The sequence below is a fragment of the Sus scrofa genome, chromosome 2, assembly GCF_000003025.6.
Source record: "Sus scrofa isolate TJ Tabasco breed Duroc chromosome 2, Sscrofa11.1, whole genome shotgun sequence".
Taxonomy (NCBI): domain Eukaryota; kingdom Metazoa; phylum Chordata; class Mammalia; order Artiodactyla; family Suidae; genus Sus; species Sus scrofa.
Window position 1 is genome coordinate 114,494,925 of NC_010444.4, and position 23,268 is coordinate 114,518,192.

Below are 23,268 nucleotides of genomic sequence, written 5' to 3' on the forward strand. Positions count from 1 at the left end.
CATACAAATTTATGGGGAGCAGAGCCTCATTTCCAGAGAATCTGAGGGAGCTAACTGGCCTTTTACTCGGACCTGATAGAGGTCATCTGTAACAGCTGTGTCTGACTTCTAATCACCTCTTCCTTGACCTGGAAAGGTATAACTCAAGTTCTCTTTGTCATGCCTCAGGATGAACACTGTGAAGATCCATCTCTGTGTTGAGAAAAATCTTTGAATGGCACTTTATGACAGCAACGGAAGGAAGCTTTTCTTGCAAGCTGCTTTTAGAATCCAGTGGTACTCTTTTTCAGTAAAAGAGAATTTAAGACAACAACAAAAAGTAATGCTTGTTTTTCCTTGAGACTTTTCATTGAGTCTTACTTTATTCGTCTATGTTTATATATTTACTTCATTTTTTGTCTCTTATGTAAACAACACTAACCGATATGCACTTTGGTCATGATCTGTATGTTCTGTTCTTTGGGGGGGAGGATCTCTTTTAATGAGTATCATGTGTGAATAATCTGAAACAATAACTGCCAATTTGAAGAAGCCATCAGAGAAAACCGATAAACCCCAGGTATCTTCCATTTGTCTTCTCTGACAGTTGTTCTCTGTGCTCATCAGATATATCTGTGCTTCAAAGTCCGCTAGTAATGTTATTACTCTTTAGTATATTATAATCAATGTTAATCAATATTACTCTTCAGTATAGTATGATCAATGTTATTACTCTTTAGTATATTATATTGACCCAAACAGCATCACCCAGTTTGATGATTGACCTTATTTACTGGGTACTAACACAAAATTACTTTTTCCTGAGATTTTGGAAATTACAAAAGATGAATTTTTAGGAAGTGGTCTCCAAACTCAAAGAGTTCATCAACTATGGGTAGAAGTGTGATACCTAGTAAAGAATTTATTTTCAAAAATCAAGTTTTATCAAATAGAGAGTATTCAAAAATATGAATTGTGGACTGCTGGTGAAACTGTCAGCTGGAGAGAAATTTAGTACAATGAGTTTTTTAAAATATACATCCTCTTTTTTTCTGGAAATTCTACCTCTAGGAATTAAAATAACTTCCAGGAATTGAAATTCTGTCTCCATTGAAATAAATAAATGTGCACCGAAATTCACATACAAGGTTATTCATTACAGCATTATTTATAAAAACAGACCATGGAAAATATTAGATAAATCTGGCAATGAGTTGTTGTATATCTATTTGAACAGTATGAAGCCATTAAAATTATAATGACAATAATATTTAATGACAAGAGGGAAATATTTATAAAATATTAATTGTAAAAAATCAGGTTACAAAACACACAGTGTATTGCAAATTTGTAAAATGTATATACATGCATACATAGATAAATAAAAAGAAAATCTGGAGTATATACCCAAACTTTTATGATTATTTTTGAGTGGTGTGATTAACATTCTATATTTGTATCTGCATTTTTCAAAGTTTCAGTAAAAATGTGTATGCTTGTAATTGAAAAAGTAGTCAAAAATTTTAAAAGTGTTTTGCTTTTTGAAGGTGATTACAACAGAAATTTTAAGTGTTTTGGCTATGTTTGGGTTATTTTTTTAATTAAAGTATATTGATTTACAATGTGCCAATTTCTGCTGTACAGCAAAGTGATTGTCATATATACATATATATACACACACATATACAAATATATACATATTCTATTTTTAAATTTTATTCTCCATTGTGGTCTACCCCAGAAGACTGGATATAGTTCCCTGTGCTCTACTGGAAGAACTTCTTGTTTATCCATGTTTGGATTATTATGTAAAAAGCTGCATATGATGACTACTTGGAACCATCTCTATGCCTTATGGCTTCTAAACAGGTTCTTCTATACAAATATATTTCACATATTTGTTTACATTAGGGAATATTTTCCCCAAAGAAAATAGAAATCCAAATAATGTATAAATGTATCTGGGTGCATACTCTCTAGAAATCTCTCTGCTACAAGCTGCAAAGAATACAAAATGAATGAGAAACAGCCGAGCTATTAGGGCTTGCAGAGCTTAGCTCACTTGTCCAAGGTCACCCATCTATAAAGAGGCAGAGTCTAGAATTTACAAATGAGACATGTCAGGAGGCCAGAATCCTTAAGGCCTATTGATGACTTTTGTACTTTGTCATGTGCCTCCACTCACCAAGTGGTCTTCTCAGTTTGACCAGTCTGGAGACACACAGAAATGTGCTGACCATCACCAACCCAGCTCTCTTACCCTCGTAAGTACTGTTCACTGAGCTCCACCACTGCTTCCACCCATGCCTCATTCTCCTTTCCTTTCAGTTTTCATTTTTATTAAGGCTCATCATATACAACATCTAAAGACTCCAATAGTTGACAAGGTTTGCTATGAAACACTCCTTTTCAACTTTTTGTCTTTCCTGAATTAATCACTTTCATCTCTTTTAGTTCATTTTGTTGTCATTTAGGCTCATGACTCTAAGTAGCATTCTTGCTACTTCTTTTCTCAATTTCTAGCATTGCTCTGACTTCTTACTACAGAAATGAAACTACAAATCTCTTTTCCTCCCTCCCTTTTCCCCTTTCCACATATGTATGGTTTTCTCATTCCCTATTCTTATAGTAGATTTATATTGTAATTTTGGTTAAATTAATATTACATATTCATAGACTATGGAAGTTCTATTTTTAGCTGAGACATGTAGTAAACTATGAGCACTATTCCTTTCCTGCACAACTATTTTCCCTAAAGTTAAAATTGTTTCCATTTGTTTCATTTTTTTATGCTTTTAATCACTATTTGACCTCTCACTCTTCAAGAGTTGTCGAAATTTTCTCTCAAGAGTCTTCTTGAAAACTCTTCTGTTGAGTTTATTTTCTTTTTTTCTGTCTTTGTTTTTGCTTTTTAGGCCCGCACCTGCAGCTTATGGAGTTTCCCAGGCCAGGGGCTGAACTGGAGCTACAATTGCCGGCCTATGCCAAAGCCACAGCAACATTAGATCCAAGCCTGAGACCTAGACCTTAGTTCACGGCAACGCCGGATCCTTAACCCACTGAGAGAGGCCAGGGATCAAACCTGCAACCTCTTGGTTCCTAGTCAGATTCATTTCTGCTGCTCCATGATAGGAACTCCAAGTTTTCATTTTTTGATATAATATTTTTCATTTGTAAAAACTCTTCTTTATTATAGTATCCTGTTTTTGTTTTGGGGTGTATGATCTCTCATCTCTCTGAAGATATTAATTCTGTTTTGTTCTCATTTTCAGTTTTTTTTTTTTTTTTCTGCATGGTCTCTTGCCTCCAAATTGCTTTATATCTATTTGTTTTTGTCTCTGTCTTCCAAATTATATAATGGTTTTCAATGTCTGATAACCCTTAATCATCTTATCATATTTTATGGTGTTTCTGTCTTCACATATATTTTAATACTTTATATATAATTATATACGCATATATACTATTGTCTTCTCATATTTGACATATATTGTCTTTTCATATTTTGTAGTTTTGTAAAAATCTCACTGGTCTCTTTGAGTGCATTAGTGGGCCTTAAGATTGAATCTCATTTAGGTAGATCAGGTTGGGCTATTTATTCAAGAAATTTCTGATGTCAGCATCTTTGGAACTTCCTCTTGAGTTTGTATTATTTTCTAGAGACCTTTAATTTCTTCTCTGGATGATGAAGGCCCGGCTACCAGTATATGGGGAGCTGAGTAGGAGAAAATGGCTAAATTAACTTGATCATTCGATTTTCAATATAATACTCACACCTTCCATTTTTCCTTTTTGCTCCCAGACCAGAGACCTTCTGTCTTACACACTTCAGAAAATAAACTTCCAGCCCTCAGTAAATATAACTAAGATCAACTCAGAAATCTTATAAAAGATCAGAATTTGTCCAAGCATGACTGTCTATATTCTCGTTACATTTTTGGGAGAAGTGTGGTTTAGAATTCTTACAAGCAAATAACAGTTTAATTTAAAAAACGTATAAATATAGCACATCAAATATACCCATCAATTGTAAAGGCTTATATTCCAAACATATGATATACGAGCAGCCAACTTTACATTAGATGGAAATCTGGATATATATTGCAGCCCTTGCTTTCTCAATTCTTGACTGTGAAGATTCCATCCTTTCAAAAGAAGAGTGTGACATGTCACTCAAAAGGAGAACCGTCTAGGTAATCCTATTAAATTGTCTGCATATGCAATGTGCTCCTGCTCATGTCACTCTGGGTAACTGGGAATGCCTTTTAAGACTACCTCTCTGAGATCAAGGTGAATTTTAAGTGTAAAATAAACATGTGTTTTTGATACTAAAATAAAATTTAATCCATAGCATTTTTCTATAGTAGCCAGGTCCCTAAAACATTTTGTTCAACAGAACCTACCTCGCTAGGGTCCTATTTAAAGACATCAAAGAGCTGAAGAAAAAAACATTTCTTTTCAACCATAGTAATGGGACTTCTTTCATGTTTTGAAATACCTTAATTTTCATTTGAGTTTGAATATTGTTTTCTTTCTGATGACATCTGACATTTGAACAGGTTTTGTTAATAAAATTTAGGCCACATTCCATTGACAAATTGGGCATTATTAGTTCCATCAATCAGGCTTTCTAACATTTTTTCCAATAAATTAAGCTTTGGAGCTTTGAAAAATATGAGACAATCAAATTACTGTTATTTGAAATAGATACAGTGTGTCATACTGCAGTTTGGTTTATAATGGGAGCTCATTACCATACTCATTACTGTGAATTATGGGAGTTTCCTGGCTGGCCTTCATTAACCATCTGGCTTTAAACATTGATTTGTGGTTACTATGTTATTTTTAGAAAAGAGCACCTGAACATCCACTGAAAACATTTGTTTCATCTTGTTCTACATATTTTTAAAGGCCATGAATCTCGCTGTTGTGAAAATCTCACACATTCTTTTTTTTTCTTTTTTGGCTTTTTAGGGCTGCACCCATAGCATATGGAAGTTCCCAGGCTAGGGTCAAATCAGAGCTATAGCTGCAGGCCTATGCCACAGCCACAGCATCGTCAGATCTGAGGCAGATCTGTGATCTACACCATAGTTCAGGGCAACTCCGGATCCTCAATCCACTGAGTGAGGCCATGGATTGAATCTGCATCCTCATGGATACTAGTCAGGTTCATTACCACTGAGCCAAGATGGGAACTCCAAAAATCTCATACATTCTGGTATATCTTTATCTTTGACTTACATATTCATGTATTATTTATCCAAAGAAAATGTAGGTGGAAGATGAATCTAATTCTATATATTTTCATTCCAATGTAGTAGAAAATTTTATATACTTGAAAGTATATAAGGACTTTGATGTTAGATTATTTTAAAAAAAGGATACTAAAAACAGTCATTTATTAATTTAGTCAACATAGATCTACTGAGCAATTTTTAGAGAATAGAGACTGCTCCAGGTGCAGGAGATATTGCAGATGCAACAAAAATAGCAAGGGCCCCATGTGGTTGGATAGCAAACAAAGGAAAGAATCAACAATCAAGATAAGAGTATGAAGGAGATTAATTGGACTTTATAATAGAGAGAAATTAGGGAATGAAGGCTACTTTAGAAAAAGTAGGACGATATGAGCATTGAGACCATGTGAACAACCAGTAGAAGAAACTTCTTGATAGATGAGGCAATGAATTCAAAGGACCTTAGTCTATAAACAGCTTTATGTGGCATGACACAGAAAAGAGGCCTCTAACTCTAGAGTATGGGTAGTGCAAGCAGATTTTGATAGGGGATGCGATTGGAAGTGCTGGCAGGAACCAGATCTTATAGGATCGTAGTAAGGAGTGCGGATTTAATTTTCATTGTGATTTATATCTTAATGATATGGCTCTGATGTAGAAAAATGACTCCAGGAAGGCAAGAGTTGAATGAAGACTACTCAGAAGGCTACTGCAGTAGCCAAATGATAGATAATGATGATCTAGATCAGGGTAATGACATGAGATGGAAAGCAATAGAAGGGAGTGAGGTTTTGGAGATGGAACCAACATGGCATACTGATGCACTGCATGTGAATAATCAGAGAGCAAAGATGACTTCTAGAATATGAAGACTAAACAAATGAATGGATAGAGGTACCATTTACTGAGATACATAATTCTGACAGAGAAATAGATTGTGCAAGAGAAGTTCATTTTTTGATAAGATAGTCTATCAGACTTTAAAATATAAACAGCAAACAGGAAGTTGAATATGCATCTTGAGGGATATAAATGAGTCAAGACAGACCAAGATCAACCAGGGGAAGAAGATGGACCAGAATACCTACTTACAGGAAGGAAAACAGAAAGCATAAATAGTTAGAATTACAGGGAACTTGTTATTCAGAAGACAAAAGCCTGAGAGAGCAAAAAGCGGATGCTGCGGTGCCCAGAAATTTATGACTGTAAGAAGCAGCAACCACTCTCAAGCCTGCAGAACATATGGAAAAGGCCCTTAACCAGACACTACGAGCTAGGAGTAAGGGCCTTGCAGAGTTAGTGCTTGGGCCTCTGGGAAGAAATTCCATGCAGCTGGTGCTTGAACTTCTGAGGAGGGACATGACCAACTGTGTTCTCCCAGGGCTCAGGAGGTATAGAACAGTTGGTAAGAGGAAAACAGTTGATTTAAAATGTTGTGATAGGGAGTTTCCGTCGTGGCGCAGTGGTTAATGAATCCAACTAGGAACCATGAGGTTGTGGGTTCCATCTCTGGCCTTGCTCACTGGGTTAAGGATCCGGCTTGCCAGGAGCTGTGGTGTAGGTCGAAGATGTGACTTGGATCCGGCCTTGCTGTGGCTCTGGCGTAGGCCGGCAACTACAGCTCTGATTGGATCCCTAGCCTGGGAACCTCCATATGCCTCAGGAGCTGCCCTAGAAAAGGCAAAAAAACAAACAAAATAAAATAAAATAAAATAAAATGTTGTGATAACTTATGCTGTACAACAAAGTGATTTAGCTATACATGTATACAATCTATTCTTTTTCAGATTCTTTTTCCACACAGACCATCACAAACACTGGGCAGAATTCCCTGTGCTAAACATCAAGGCCCCACTAGCCAGTCATTCCACATACACAGTGTGTATATGCCAATCTCTAACCCACAGACCATCAGCCCACACCTGTCCCCTTTGGAAATCATAACTTTGTTTTCAAAATCTGTGAGTCTGTTTCTATTCTGCAAATAAGTTCATTTTATCCCTTTTCAAGAATCCACATATAGGATATGATATGATGTTTGTCTTTCACTGTCTGAGAAACTTCACTCAGTATGATAATCTCTAGGTCCGTTACAGTAACTACATCCATGTTGCTGTAAATGCCAATTTCATTCATTTTTATGGCTGAGTAATATTCTATTATATATATGTACCACATCTTCTTTATCTATTTCTCTGTTGATGGACATTTAGGTTGCTTCTATGTCTTGGCTATTGTAAATAGTGCTGCAATGAATATTGGGTGCATGTATCTTTTCCAATTATGGTTTTCTCTGGATATATGCCCAGGAGTGGGATTGCTGGATCATATGAAAATTGTATATTTAGTATTTTAAGGAACTTGTATACTGTTTTCCATTGTGGTTGTGCCAATTTTACATTCCCACCAATAGTGTAAGAGGATTTCCTTTCCTCCATACCCACTCCAGGATTTAGTGTTTTTAGACTTTGATGATGGCCATGCTGACTGGTATAAGGCGTACCCTCATAGTAGCTTTGATTTGCATTTTTCTAATAATTAGTGATGTTGAGCATATTTTCATGCATTTTTTTGGCCATCTGTATGTCTTCTTTAGAGAAATGTCTATTTAGATCTTCTGCCCATTTTTTGAATGGGTTGCTTTTTTGTTTGTTGTATGAATTGTTTGTATATTTTGGAGATTAATTCCTTCTCAGTCGCTTCATTTGCAAATATTTTCCCTCATTCTGTAGGTTGTCTTTTCATTTTATTGATGTGCAAAAACTTTTAAGTTTAATTAGGTCCTATTTGTTTATTTTTGATTTTATTTTCATGACTCTAGGAGATGGATCTGAGGAGGTATTGCTGTGGTTTATATCTGAGAGTGTTCAGCCTGTTATCCTCTAAGAGAATTTGGCCTTATATTTAGGTCTTTAATCCATTCTGAATATATTTTTGTCTATGGTGTTAGAGAGTGTTTTAATTTCCTTCTTTTACATGTAGCTGTCTGGTTTTCCCAGCACCACTTATCAAAGAGGCTGTCTTTTCTCCATTGTATATTCTTATCTCCTTCAATCTCTAGGTCACAGATTATTTGACCATAGGTGCATGGGTTTATTTCTAGGCTGTCTATCCTGTTCCATTGATATATATTTATTTTTGTGCCAGTATCATACTGTTTTTATGACTGTAGCTTTGTAGTATAGCCTGAAGTCAGGGAGCCTGATTCCTCCAGCTCCATTTTTCTTTCTCAGAATTGCTTTGGCTATTTGTGATCTTTTATGTTTCCATACAGATTTAAAACATTTTTGTTCTAGTTCTGTGAAAAATGCCATTGGTAAAATTTGATAGGGATTGTGTTGAGTCTGTAGATTGTGTTGGATAGTATACTTGTTTTGACAATAATGATTCTTCCAATTCAAAAGCATGGATATCTTTCCATCTGTTGGTGTATCTTTCCATCTGTGTTGTCTTTGGTTTCTTTCATCAGTGTCTTAGTTTTCAGACTACAGGTCTTCTGTCTCTTTAGGTAAATTTATTCATAAGTATTTTATTCTTTTGATGCAATGGTAAATGAGTTTTTCCCTAATCCCTCTTTCTGATCCTTCATTGTTAGTATATATAAATGCAATAGATTTCTGTGTATTAATTTTATATTCTGCACCTTTACCGAATTCATTGATGATCTCTAACAGTTTTCTGGTAGCATATTTAGGATTTTCTATGTATAGCATCATGCCATCTGAAGTCATAGTTTCACTTCTTCCTTTCCAATTTCAATTCCTTTTATTTCTTTTTATTCTGTGATTGACAAGGCTAGGGCTTCTAAAACTAAGCTGAATAAAAGGGGAAAGAGTCTTGTCTTATTCCTGATCTTAGTGGGAATTCTTTCAGCTTTTCATCATTGAAAATGATGTTAGCTGTAGGTTTGTCATACATGGCTTTATTATGTTGAGGTAGCTTCCCCTCTATGCCCACTTTCTAGAGGGCTTTTTTTTTTTTTTAAACTCAGAAATGGGTATTGGATTTTGCCAAAAGCTTTTTCTTCATGTATTAAGATGATCACATGGTTTTTATATTTCAATTTGTTAATGTAGTATGTCACACTGATTTGCAGATATTGAAAAAAATCCTTGCATCTGCAGGATAAATCCCACTTGGTCATGGTGTATGATCCTTTTAATGTATTACTGGATTTGGTCTGCTAGTATTTTGTTGAGGATTTTTGCATATATGTTCTCAGTAATATTGGCCTGTAATTTTCTTTTTTTGGTGGTATTTTTGTCTGGTTTTGGTATCAAGGTGATAGTAGCCTCACAGAATCAGTTTGGGAGTGTTCCTTTCTCTGTGATTTTTTGGGGAAGAGTTTCAGAAGGATAGATGTTAACTCTTCTCTAAATGTTTGATAGAATTCACCTGTGAATCCATATGGTCCTGGAATTTGTTTGTTGGAAGTTTTTTTAATCATGGTTTCAATATCAGTACTTGTGACTGGTCCATTCATGTTTCTTATTTCTCCCTGGTTTAGTCTTGGAAAATTGTACCTTTCTCAGAAAGGTCCATTTATTCTAGGTTGTCTATTTTATTGGCATACAGTTGCTTGCAATAGTCTCTTATGATCCTCTGTATTTCTGTTATGTCCACTGTAACTTGTCCTTTTCAATTTCTAATTTTATTGACTTGAACCTCTCCCTGTTTTTCTTTATGAGTCTGGCTGAGGATTTATTAATTTTGTTGATGTTTTCAAAGAACCAGCTTTTAGTTTCATTGATCTTTTCTATAGTTTTCTTCATTTCAATTTCGTTTGTTTATTCTGTGATCTTTATGATTTCTTTCCTTCTATTCACTTTGGGGTTGGTTTGTTCTTCTTTCTCTAGTTGTTTTAGGTATAGAGCTAGATTGCTTATTGAGATTCTTCTTGTTGCCTGAGGTAGAACTATATTGCTATAAGCTTCCCTCTTAGAAATGCTTTTAATGTGTCCAATAGGTTTGGGATCATTGTGTATTCACTGTCATTTGTCTCTAGGTATTTATTTTCTCTATGATGTCTTCAGTGATCCACTGGTTGTTTAATAGCATATTATTTAGTCTTCACATGTTTGTATTTTTTGCAGGTCTTTTTCCTTGTAATTGATTTCTATTCTTTTAGCATTGTCATTGGAAAAGATGCTTGATATGATTTCAATTTTCTTAAATTTACAGAGGCTTGATTTGTGGCCCAGAATGTGATCTGTCCTAGAGAATGTTCCATGCGTGCTTGAGAAGAATATCCATTCCATTGCTTTTGGATGGAATGTTCTATAAATATCTATTAGGTCCATCTGGTCTAAAGCATTATTTAAGGCTTGTGTTTCCATGTTGGTTTTATTCCTTCCTTCCTTTTTTTTCCAGCTGCATCTGCAGCATATGGAAGCCCCTGAGCTAGGGACTGAATCAAAGATGCAGCTAAGACCTGCACCACAGCCACAGCAACACTAGATCTGAGCCATATTTACGAACTTCACAGCAGCTTACAGCAATGAGGGATCCTTAACCCACTGAGGCCAGGGGTCAAACCCGCATCCTCACAGAGACAATGGCAGATCATTAAGCCACTGAGCCACAAAGGGAACTCTCCTTGTTGATTTTTGCCTTGATGATCTGTCCATTGCTGTAAGTTAAAGTCCTCCACTATTATTGTGTTATTGTCAATTTGTTCTTTTATGGTAGCAGTTGCTTTATATATTGAGGTGCTGCTATGTTGGGTACATATATGTTTACAATTGCTATATCTTCTTGGATTGATCCTTTGATCATTATGTAATGACCTTCTTTGTCTCTTGTAACCATCTTTATTTTAAAGTCTATTTTGTCTGATATTAGTACTTCTATTCCAATTTTCTTTTGATTTCTGTTTGCATGGAATATATTTTTTCCATCCTTCACTTTCAGTTTGTATGTGTCCCTGGAACTGAAGTGGGTCTCCTGCAGATAGCATATATGTGGGTCTTGTATCCATTCAGCCAGTTTATGTACATTTACATGTAAGGTAATTATTGATATGTTCTTATTGCCATTTTATTAATTGTTTTGGATTTATTTTTGTTGATTTTTTTCTTCCCTTCTTTTGTTCTTTTCTTTTGTGGTTTGATGACTAGCTTTAGTTGTATTTAGAATGTTTTTTATTATTTTTTTTGTATATATACAAGATTGTTTTAAGTTCCTGGTCTCTTAATTGCCAATGCATCTCCAGAATCCTGCATTTGTGCCCACCTCACGATTGCTGGTTTTGCTATCATATTTGTGTGTGGATGAATTCCTACCTTTACTTTAATGTTTGCCTTTACTGGTGAGCCTTCTCATTTGTGGTTTTCTTGTTTCTATTTGAGGGGTTTTCTTTTTTCCTTAGAGAAGTTCTTTTAGTATTTATTGTAAAACTGGTTTAGTGGTGCTGAATTCTCTTAGTTTTTGCTCATCTATAAAGCTTTTGAGTTCTCCTTCTAAATGTGAATGAGAGCCTTTCTGGGTACAGTATTCTTGGTTGGAGGTTGTTTTCCTTTCATCCCTTTACATATACCATGTCACTCCCTTCTGGCCTGCAGAGTTTCTGCTAAAAAAATCAGCTGATATCCTTATGGGGGCTCAATTGCATGTTATTTGCTGCCTTTCCCTAGCAGCTTTCAATTTTTCCTCTCTGTCTTTAATTTTGGTTAGTTCAATTAATACATGTCTCAGGGTATTCCTTTTTGGGTTTATTCTATATGGCATTCATTATTCTTCCTGGACTTGTGTGAATGATTCCTTTCCCAAATTAGGGAAATTTTCATCAATTCTCTCTTCAAATATTTTCTCTGGCCTTTCTCTCTTCTCCTTCTGGGACCCTATAATGTGAATGTCAGTGTGTTTAAAATGGTCCCAGAGTTCTCTTAGACTGTTCTCATTTATTTTTATTCTTTTTTTCTTTATTCTGTTCCGTATCAGTTATTTTCACCAGTCTGTCTTCTACCATGGTTGTCCATTCTTCTGCCTCCTGTATTCTGCTATTAGTTCCTTAAATGAATTTCTTATTTTGTTATTGCGTTTTTCATCTCTGCTTGTTTAATCTTTAAATCTTCTATGTATTTGTTAAACATTTCTTGTAATTCATCAATCTTTACCTCCAGTTTTTTTTCTAATCTTGGATTTTCTTTACTATCATTACTCTAAAGTATTTTTCATGTAAGTTGCTTGTCTCTACTTCACTTACCTGTTTTTCTGGGCTTTTGTCTTGTTCCTTTATCTGTCTCATATTTCTCTTACTTTTATTTTGTCTAGCTTTTTGTGCAGTCTCCTTTTTGCACACTATAGGGTTATAGCCTCTCTTGCTTCTGACACCTGCCCTCTTGTGGGCAAAGCTGATACAAGGGCTTGTGGCAGGCTTCCTGATGTGAAGGACTGGTGCCTGCCCACTGGTAGGTAGCGCTCTGGTGGGTAGGGCTTTGTCTCTGGGTATGATTAGAGGTGATTCTGTGCCTATAAGGACTTTAGGCAGCCTGTTTGCTAATGAGTGGGGTTGTGTTTCTATCTTGTTTGTTGTTTGACCTGGGGATTCTCAGCCTTAATTGGTGGGGCCAGATTTTTCCAAAATGGAAACCTCCAGGGGAGCTCACAGTGATGATTATTCTCTGAGAATGTCCTCCATATCCCCACAGCAAGCCAGCCAAAGCCACCCCATGCTTTCCTAGGAGACTCTCCAAAACCTGCAGGTAGTTCTGATGCAGGTTTTTATGGAGTCCCTCCTTTGCCCTGGGACCCAGTGCATGTGAAACCCTGTATGCACAATTCTAAGAGTGGCATTTCTGTTTCCCCCAGTACTGTGAATTCCTGCACTCAAGCCCCACTGGCCTTCAATGCCAAATGCTCCAGGAGTTCCTCCTCCCAGTGGCAGATTCCCAGACTTGGAAACCTTATGCAGGCTCAGAATCCTCAGTCTTGTTGGAGAGCCCTACAATATATAGTTATTTTTCAGGCTATGGGCTGCCCTCCTGACAGATATGGGATTGCTTATATTGCCAAAGTGCTCCTCCTGCCATCTAGGGTTGTCTTTGGGTGTAGGATATCTTTTTTTGATAGCTTCCAATCTATTTTGCTGACGGCTGTTCAGCAGTTAGTTGTAATTTTGGCGTATTTTGTGATAGGAGGTGAGCTTGAGTTCTCTACTCTGCCAACTTGTCTCTAATCTCTAATTCTTTCAAAAATATATGGCACCTAGAAGTTTGGTCTAAGAAGAGTAATCAGTAAGACATTACAGACTAAGTGTTAGCAAGTACAAAGGCCTTGAGCCTCCAAATGAGCTTGGCCAACCTGGAGGAGAGAAAGGCTAGGATGAATGGTGGGAGGTGGCAGAATATCTGTACTCTTGTGTATCTACTTTATTTCATTTAACAAAGTATCTTGGAAATTGGTTCATACCAGAAACTTCCTCTTTTTTACTGTCTGCTTGATATTCTATGTAAAAGAATTTATTTAAGCATTCTACTGTTGTCAGATGTTTAGATTGTCTACATTCTTTTATTCTTACAAATAGAATTCAGTTTGTTTTGTAAGTTTTTGTAATGAATACAGATAGTTCTCAACTTACAATTATTCAGTTTTACTATGGTGCTAACACAATATACATTTATAAAACTATACTTTAAATTTTGAATTTTGATCTTTTCCCAGGTTAGCAATATGTAGTAGGATTCTCTCTTGTGATGCTGTGCAATGACATCAAGCCACCATCCCAGTCAGCCAGATCATGAGGGTAAACATGTGATACACTCAGAACCATTCTATACCTATACAACCATTATTTTTCACCTTCAGTATAGTATTCACTAAACTACATGAGATATTCAACAGTTTATTATAAAATAGTCTTTGTGTTAGATGATTTTGCCCAACTGCAGGCTAATGTAAATGTTCTGAGCACAATTAAGTTAGGCTAGGTTAAGCTATGATGTTCAGTAGTTTAAGTGTATTAAAAACATTTTCAATCTATAATATTTTTATTTTATGATGGGTTTAGTGGGAGGTAAATCAAAGAAGATCTGTATCATCATACATATGATTTTATACATTAAGGTGATTATATCTGTATGAAATGTCCTAGAGATATTTGTGCAGTACTAATTTTCCTAAAATCATATCACATTTGGTAGATATTTCCAAGCAGACTTCCAAAGAATTTTACCGGTTTTGATTCCCAACAACAATAGTGCCTTCACCCTCATCTATCCAATGAACCATAAAACATCTGGGTTTTACTTGACCTGCCACATGAAAATGGTAACTCTGTGTGGTTTTGTCTTATTTGCTTTAATGGAGAAATCTAGTTTATTTTCATGTGTTTAAAAGCCATTGGCTTTCTGGGTGTATATGAACTCATGTTTTTTGCCCTTTTCCATAAAATTGCTAAGTTTATGTCTGTAATGAGCTTATTTTTGGTTGTCTTATCTAGCAAATCCATAGGGCCAGTGATTATATTCATGAAGGAGCATGTAGGAAGGAGCAATGAAGATCCTCGTCCTCCCACACCCCACAGGAGATTATTAGTTTTGCTGTTTACAGTGGAAATTTTGGCTTCTTCCCTGTACTCTGGGCTGGGAAGCTGAAACAGAATATTTTTAGTGCAGGGGAAACCAAGATTCAGTCTCTTTATTTTGTCCTTACTCCAGGTCTTAAATACCTGGCACAGAGCTGGGAAACATCCCCCTCTTATAAGGTATTCAGAAGAAATCCAAGTAACCATAGTCAGAGATGTCTTCCTAGTTCCATGTATTTCTTCTCTTCAACACAAACTGTAAATGTTCTTGTACTTGTGGCAGGATGAGCATGTGATTCTATTTCTATAATGCATTCCATGTAGTTATAGCCATGAGTAACAGAATACAGATGTGTTTAATCAGGAGAACCAAGAAGAATATACGGTATTACAGTACCTGTTTCAAAATTCTCCTGCATCCTTTCCCTACCCTGGCAATGTTTACTCTTCCATTCAAACATACATACACAATTTTGTATATACAGTGGAGCCTATGCTTGCCATGATTTTACAACAATTACCAGAGAGCTGTTTTTCCCCACTGCAAATGATTAAATTAAGAAAGATTAAATGAATATAAAATAAAAAATTTGGAGTGCATAATTCTGAAATCACATAATCACACATATAGAATATTTTTCCATAACAGAGACCATCCCCCCTGCCCACTGATGTCATTATAAATAAGTAGAATAATCTCATGTTTACCTAAATCCATTCCGATTTTCTTAGACCATAGATAGTATAAGTTCTATCATATAAACTTGTACAGAGACTCTGAATGGGGGTGGAAAGAGTCTTTATAGAAAGGTAAAAAAGTCATCTCCAGGGATTTCTAAAGTTTTCTTTAGAAATACGTTAAATAATTCAAGGGTTTCTGCAAAAACAGAGTCATCCTCTGAAATTGAGAGGAATTATAAATGTTAATTATGATAGAATTAACTCATACAAGCTCCATTTTACTTCTTGCCCATGTCTTACCTTTAATTAATGTTTCTCTTTGAGCTAGGTGAGCAGTAATTTTCTTGGCAGTTTCTTCACTAAGAGATTTGCCCTTCTTTCCAAATCTTGATATGAAGCTTCTTTTCTATTAAGAGAAGCCCAGAAAAAAGCATGCATCATCAAAGGATTCTAAGTTCTGAGATACTAATAAAATATTATTTAACCTCAGAACTCCCCCAAGCCAGTGCTGAACCATGTTTTTCTACTTCTGTCTAAGCCATGGCTATCATTCCCTCTTTCATTCATCTTTTGGATCATTTGTTCATTGATTTATCTGTTCCTTCACCATTTGTTGAGTATACTTTGACTTTCAGGCATAGGATTAGGCATGGACACTCACAAAATTGAACGAGACACAGCCTGTCACGTATTTCATTTATAGAAGAGACACGAAGGTGAATAAGTGTAACATATAAACTTCAAACCAGCCCTGTAAGTGAGTGCTATTTTCTGAATGTTCATATCCTTCCAAAACTCAAATATGGAGGTTCTAATGCCAAAGTATTAGGTTGTTTGGCCTTTGGGAAGTGGTTAGGTTATGAGGGCGAGGCCATCATAAACGAGATTAGTCCTCTTCTAAAACAGGCTCCAGAGAGCTCCTTAGCTTCTTCCTCCAAGTGGGAATAGAGGGAGAACCTGGGACTGAAGAGGGTCCTCACCTAACCACGCTGGCGACATGATCTTAGCATCCAGAACTGTGTGATATAAATTTCTGTTGTTTATATAAGCCTTCGATCTCTTATTTTTTTGTAGCAGCCTGAACAGACTAAGACAGTTAAGTAGGACATAGGTTGTTATTTTCACTTTATAGGTAAAGAAATGGGATGTACATGTGCATGATGGTTAAGTAAATTAGCCAGGGCCCTATAAATAGTAAGTGTAAGACCAAGACAGAAATTCAATTATATAATTCCAAGTCTCCATTCTTCTCATTGCCATGCTACATGGTGCTGATGTCCTTCCTTGAGAAACTTCTGGAGGAAGCACTGCTGATGTGATCACTTTACTGACACTTGCCATCTATGAAATATGTCCATAAACTGAAAAATTCACTAAATAGACTAATATGTTATTCCCTTTATTTGTCAATAACAGAAAGACAAGCTTATACTTATGCCCCAAAGTTTCCCATATGGAGTTCCTGCTGTGGTGCAATGGGATTGGTAGTATCTCTGCATCAGCAGGCTTGATTCCTGGTCAGGTGCAGTGCAGTGGGTTAAGGATCCAGCATTGCCACAGTTGTGGCACAGGTCACAGCTTCAGCTCAGATTCGATCCCTGGCCTGGGAAATCCACATGCCTTGGGGTGGCCAAAAAGAAAAAAAATGTTTCTCATAGCTATGCTTTCGCAATAGCAAACTTCAAAATCTAATTAAGCCCCATGCATGCAGGAACCAGACTCATCTCACAAGCAAACTAACACATATCTTCCCAGTGATGTTATCTACACCTCATATTTTCCTTTTCTGCAAAAAGCCAAATTATCATGGTGTTCCCTGCAGAGTCAAATTTTAATACATAGCAAGACATGTTGTGATAAGCTTGAGAAAGAGATAAAGCTAGATGTGTATCACTGGTATAATATAAGCTGATGGACTACTTAGGGATAATTTATTCAAAGGCAAAATTTAAACATGAATAGTGGAGAGGCCAGGCCTGGACTTAGAAAACACACACACATAGTTACAGTAATTGTAAACAAATAACATCAGGTTTGTATAGGACTTCACCCCTTCTCCTGTAGCTTTTTTTTTTAATTAAATTTTAATTAATCAAGGAAATAATTTTTTTTTTCTTTTTGTGGCCACACCATGGCATATGGAAGTTCCCAGGGCCAGGGATCAAACCCGCATCTCTGTCGAACACCCAAGCCATTGCAGTCAGTTTATTAACCCACTACTCCATGGCGGGAAAGCCTTTCCTATACCTTCTGATCTCTTTATATCTGATATATGATACGACCCAAACTGTTCAAAAAGAGGCTTTCATATCCTGGATGTCATGGGTCAATCACCCAGGCTAGACCAATAAGACTCAATTGGGGGAATTTTATTGGGCCCATAAGGAAAAAATAAGCTCCTTTTTCCCTCATCCTCTCCCTTTCCCTCCTTCCTTCCTTCCTTCTTTCTTTTCTTGCTTGTTGGGAACTGGGAGGAAGTAAGTCTCCATAGAGCTTATAAAGGGCATAACACAGAAAGCCTACCTGAGAGTTAAGCCAATACAAAGAAAATCTAGTTAAAGAAATGGAAGTATACTTAATCCTAATATTATTATCTCAAACCTGGACCCAACCAAGCCGAAGTGAGAGCTAACTCTGTATTACTCAGGTAATTAAATCAACATATTCCTTTTGACTTTCTCTCCCCTCTAACTACCCCTTGCTGGTTTTCTCTCTCACTTTCATCTTACACAGTTTGATGTGGGTTTCTGTCACATGTTAATAAAAGTTCTAATTCAGGAAAATAGCAAGCAACCTCTCTTCCCAGCGATTCTGTATCTCTTTGATAAATTAGAGATTACTAGGAACAGTAGCCATTTAGCCCCGTAAATCCTTAGCTGTGCAGTCCACAGGATCCAGTCTTGCCCCTTTTCTTGATGTTTAGTGAACAAGTGAAATAGGTTTTGGAGAAAACATAGTCTAGAATGATTTAAAGTTTTATTTTTTTCTAAATTGAAGTACAGTTGATTTATAATATTGTGTTATTTTCAGGTATACAGCATAGTCAGGGTTTTTTGTAGATTATATTCTATTATAGATTATTATAGGATATTGAATATAATTCCCTGCGCTATACAGCAAATTCTTTTTTATGTATAGTACTTGGTATCTGTTAATCTCATACTCCTAATTTGCCCTGCCACCCCTCCCCTTCGGTAACCATAAATTTGTTCTCTGTCTGTGGTCCACATACAGAGATTCATTTGTATCATTTTTTAGATTCTACATATAAGTGACATCACATATTATCTTTCCCTGTCTGATATAAAATTTTACTTCTTAATGAAAAGTCAATTCTATTTTGAAATCCTGAGACCAGAAACAGTTAAATGCTTACAAGTTAATGGCATTTTCCATTGCTGTAGTAAAATGCAATCTTTTATTTTAAAGATCACAGCCACTTAAAATGATCCGATAAACATGGTACACTGAGTCCATCACAATGCTCTAGTCTTTTTTTGTATTTTTCTTTAATCCTGCCAGTTTCCCCTGAATAAATACTTTGTTTCAGTGAGATTCCACAGGCACAGTGGTTTCACATAGTTTCCAAAAGTAAAAGGTCTCTAGAGCCCTACCTCTGAATCCCCAAGGTAGATATTATGACTCAATTGGCTTTTCTTTTTGTCTTTATTCCTTCTTTATACAACAACCATGACAACAACAGAATTTTTGAGGCACAACAGACTTTGTACACACAGATTAGGAAGACATACTCTGTACTGTGGCAGAGAGGGTAAGAAAGTCAATTATTAGAGTGCTTTTGTTTTCTTTACTCTAAAAATCTCCATCATATTTTCACGCTTTTATTTGAAAATTCCTAGGCCCCCAAATTATAACTTGAGTTTTGAGTAAACAGTTTGAACTGGAAACTAGTTTGTAAGGCAAATATGTTGACGTGTCTGGGTTTGGTAACATATAAACACAGATCTCTTACATGACCCTGAAGAGTGGGCTAGGGTTTAAAATAAAACATGAAAACAACTTTAATACTCTTAAGAGAAAGTCAATGTGTAGCCCATGGCAAATGCTAAAAGAGGTAGTAAGGAAACCAACACTTGTTATGCACAGATGTGTACTTTCACAATAAGTTTCTTAGTTAATCCTCAGTTAACAACCCTATGAGGTTGGCACTATTAGCCCTCAGGATCTGTTCTGCTCTCTCCCCCAGGCAGGCCCCATCCTCCAAGGCAGTTGTAAAGGCTAGAAGAGCTGTCTGGGGAAGCCTGGGTAATCCAAACCTCCACAACCAGGTACCAGAAGAGTGAGCACTTGCCACTTCCCAGGTCAGGATTCTAGTTTTGGGGGTTTCCTTCCAAGCAGCAGTGTGATTAGACAAGGCGGCAAAGTGCAGACGTGCAATGGCCTGATTTATTACTTAACCTCTGACTCTCACCAAAGTCAGCTCCAAGAAGCAGCAGGTCGTCAGGACCAGATGCTCTGCCAGTGCTCAGGCACAAGGTAACCCTTTCCAGCATGATCACATTCTCCGTTTTGACATAAACTTTTGTCTGTAACCTAATCCCCTTTCAAACTCCCTCCTAGATAATTCTTAAGGTAACATGAGCTCAATTACAAGGAATGATTTTCTTTGTAATATTACTGTGTTTAAGCAAGGATCCTATTGTCAAGGCAACCTGAGGTATGGCATAACGGTGTTTTTTTTGACCAAGACCTTTAATTTCTCTCTGGCTGGTATCACACCCCACCCTGAGATTTCTCACTCTGTGGTACAAGAATGAAAATCACGCCACTGTTATGCCAGTTTCTCATTTTGTCTGTCTCTTCCTGTGTTCTGGTGGATCTACACAGCTCTTTCCCTTTATTAGATTAACTCGTGCTATTTCTACTAGTTAACCCTAGTTACCCTCCTATACTACAGATGACTCCTCTGAGCTCTCTCAATAGTTCTTTTACAAATGAAGACAACAAGGTTCAGAGAAGTTAATTATATCAATAGTAACACAAGAGCAAAGATTTGACTTCATAACTGTTTTATTTCAAAGTCCATACGCTTTACCTATACTCTATGGTTCCTCTCATGATTGTTTCACTTGTGATCGGTTTAGAAAATAAAATACTAACAGAATGGACTTTTTGGATTATTTAACATCAGTTATGGCCTATGGCTCATTATCCTGCTGTTGAACATTTTCAACCACATATAAATAAAATGTATATGTATACAATTATAATATTTTTCATTATTAGTTCACCTACAGACACCCTATAATTGATTTGATTTTGCCCTAGATTTTTAGTAAGAATCAATCATTTCAGATAGCCTTGCAATTTTTAAGAAAATTATGCTGCTTTTACATAAAGATCCTATAAAAGGATATTCTCCAGAGGAGAAAAATAATAAATAAAATATAAGGTTAACTCTCCTTTCCTCAAAATAACTTCTTTCCTTGGTTGGGATTGTATGATCTTATTAGTATTGGTATGTATAAATATAACTATTGATGAAGTTCCTATGGCACTCTTCTAAGTGGCTAACAATTATAGTCAGCACTGGAAGTTGAAAATATTTCCAAGATTATGTAAATTTTGAAGTTTTGCTTGTGGTTCATTTTTTTTTTCTTTTTTGCAATGTTCTTACTTTCTGGACAGGATTTTATTTTAATTGACGGGTTTTAGGACAATATAATCCCATAAGTAATTTTATTTTGGACCATAAAATAGAAGGTATCCTTGAGATTTTTTCTCTTCGATCAAAGTTATTGATTGCTAAATTGCTTCTTTTCAAGTTTCTAAAAGTCATATTTTGTATCCATGTTAGTTATTGTCAATAACTACCACTGCCCTGTTTTACTTCTCTGTTACACATTTAGCCAGGTTAATCTGTTAACAAGCCAAATTATGAAAGGACTTTGAGATAGTCATTCATTTATACAAATGATTTGAGCAGCTACTGTGGGTTGGCCACTGTGCTAGACACTGAGGATGAACTATCAGGCAAGACAGAGTCTCTGCCCCATGGACTCTAGGTGGGAAAACAGAGAGTAAGCTAGTAAGCAAATATCTCGCCCACTGCATCTCATCTTGGGATTCTAGAGGAGAACTTGAGAAGCCAAAGCCAGTGAAACATAAAGACAGAGCAGGAATCTAGACCATCCAGGTCTGATTGGTTCGTGATGCAAAAATATTCCCTTTGCTACATATTCCTGAATCTTGGCCATAGCACTTTTGCTGTATCACCTGAATAACATTGTTTACTTTGCTGTCCTCAAGAGAGAGGCAAACTTGGCCCTGGTAAGTCACAAAGCAGGCAAAATTGGCTCTATTTATTTATCCCCTCATTCCAATAAACATGTATTTGCTCTGTTAGATCCTTTTTTAAAAACTATACTTGATTTATATATTATAATATAGAATATAATTTCAGGTGTAAAACAGCGATTCAATATTTTTATATATTATGCTCCATTTAAAGTTATTATAAATAAAATATTATCTTCATTTCTTGTGTTATACAGCATATCCTTGAAGTTTTAAAATTTTATTCACAGTAGTTTCTACCTCTCAATCCCCTACTCCTATCTTGCCACTCCCCCAGCCCTTTTCCCACTGGTAACCATGAGTTTGTTCTCTATATCTGTGAGTCTGTTTCTGTTTTGTAATAGTCATTCTTTTTTTATATTTCTTAGATTTTAAACATAAATGATGACAACAGTATTTGTCTTTGTCTGACTTATTTCACTAAGCATAAGATCCTCCAGGTCCACCCATGTTTTTGCAAGTGGCTAAATATCATCATTTTTAATGGCTGAGTAATATTCCACTGCATATACATACACACATACATACATATTCCATTGTATGTATGTACATATATACATATATATACACATACATATATATCATATACACACACACATATATATTTCATTGCATGTGCACACACACACACATACCACACACATATACCACATAGTCTTTACCCATTCATCTTTTCTTTTTTTTTGCCACCCCAAGTCATATGGAGTTCCTGGGCTAGGGATTAGATCTGAGCCACAGTTGTGACCTATACTGCAGTTGCAGCAACAATGGATCTTTTAAGCTACTGTGCCAGGCCAGGGATCAAACCTGCATCCTGGCACGGCAGAGATGATGCCAATCCCATTGTACTACAGCGGGAACTCCTATCTATTCATCTTTAGATGGACAGTTAGGTTGCTTCCATATATTGACCAGTGTAAATAAGGCTGCTATGAACACTGGGGTACACATATCTTTTTGAATTACGGTTTTCATTTGCATTGGCTATATACCCAGTGTAGAACTACAGGATGATATGGTAGTTCTATTTTTTTTTTTAGTTAAAGTGCAGTTGATTTACAATGTTCCCTCAATTTCTGCTATTCAGCAAAGTGACATAGCCACACATACACAATTTTTGGTGTCTGAGGAACCCCTATACTGTTTTTCATAAGGGCTTCACTTTAAATATATCATGCCACTCCCTTCTGGCCTGCAAAGTTTCTGTAGAAACATCAGCTGATAGTTTCATAGGGGTTCCCTTGTATGTGCCTTTGTTTTTCTCTTGCTGTCTTTAAAATTCTAACTTTTGCCATTTTAATTATGGTATGTCTTGATGTGGATCTCTTTGGGTTCATCTTATTTGTCACTCTTGGTCCTTTATTTCTCTGGAAATCTGTTTCCTTCTTCATCTTCAGGAAGCTTCAGCCACAATTTCATCAAATACTTTTCAACACTTTCTTTCTCTTTTCTCCTTCTGGGACCGTATAATGTGAATGTTGGTGTGCCTGATGTTGTCCTAAAGGTACCTTAAACTATACATATTTT

At 36.2% G+C, this 23,268-nt stretch overlaps 1 protein-coding gene across 1 annotated transcript in view; it reads right to left on the reverse strand.

Annotated features, from left to right (window-relative positions):
* Positions 1-23,268, reverse strand: part of PJA2 (praja ring finger ubiquitin ligase 2) — a 355,790-nt gene that overhangs the window by 174,953 nt on the left and 157,569 nt on the right. The window contains exon 3 of the mRNA XM_021085401.1: positions 15,724-15,829. The gene's annotated coding sequence lies outside the window, so the exon portion shown is untranslated. The remainder of the gene's footprint in view (positions 1-15,723; positions 15,830-23,268) is intronic.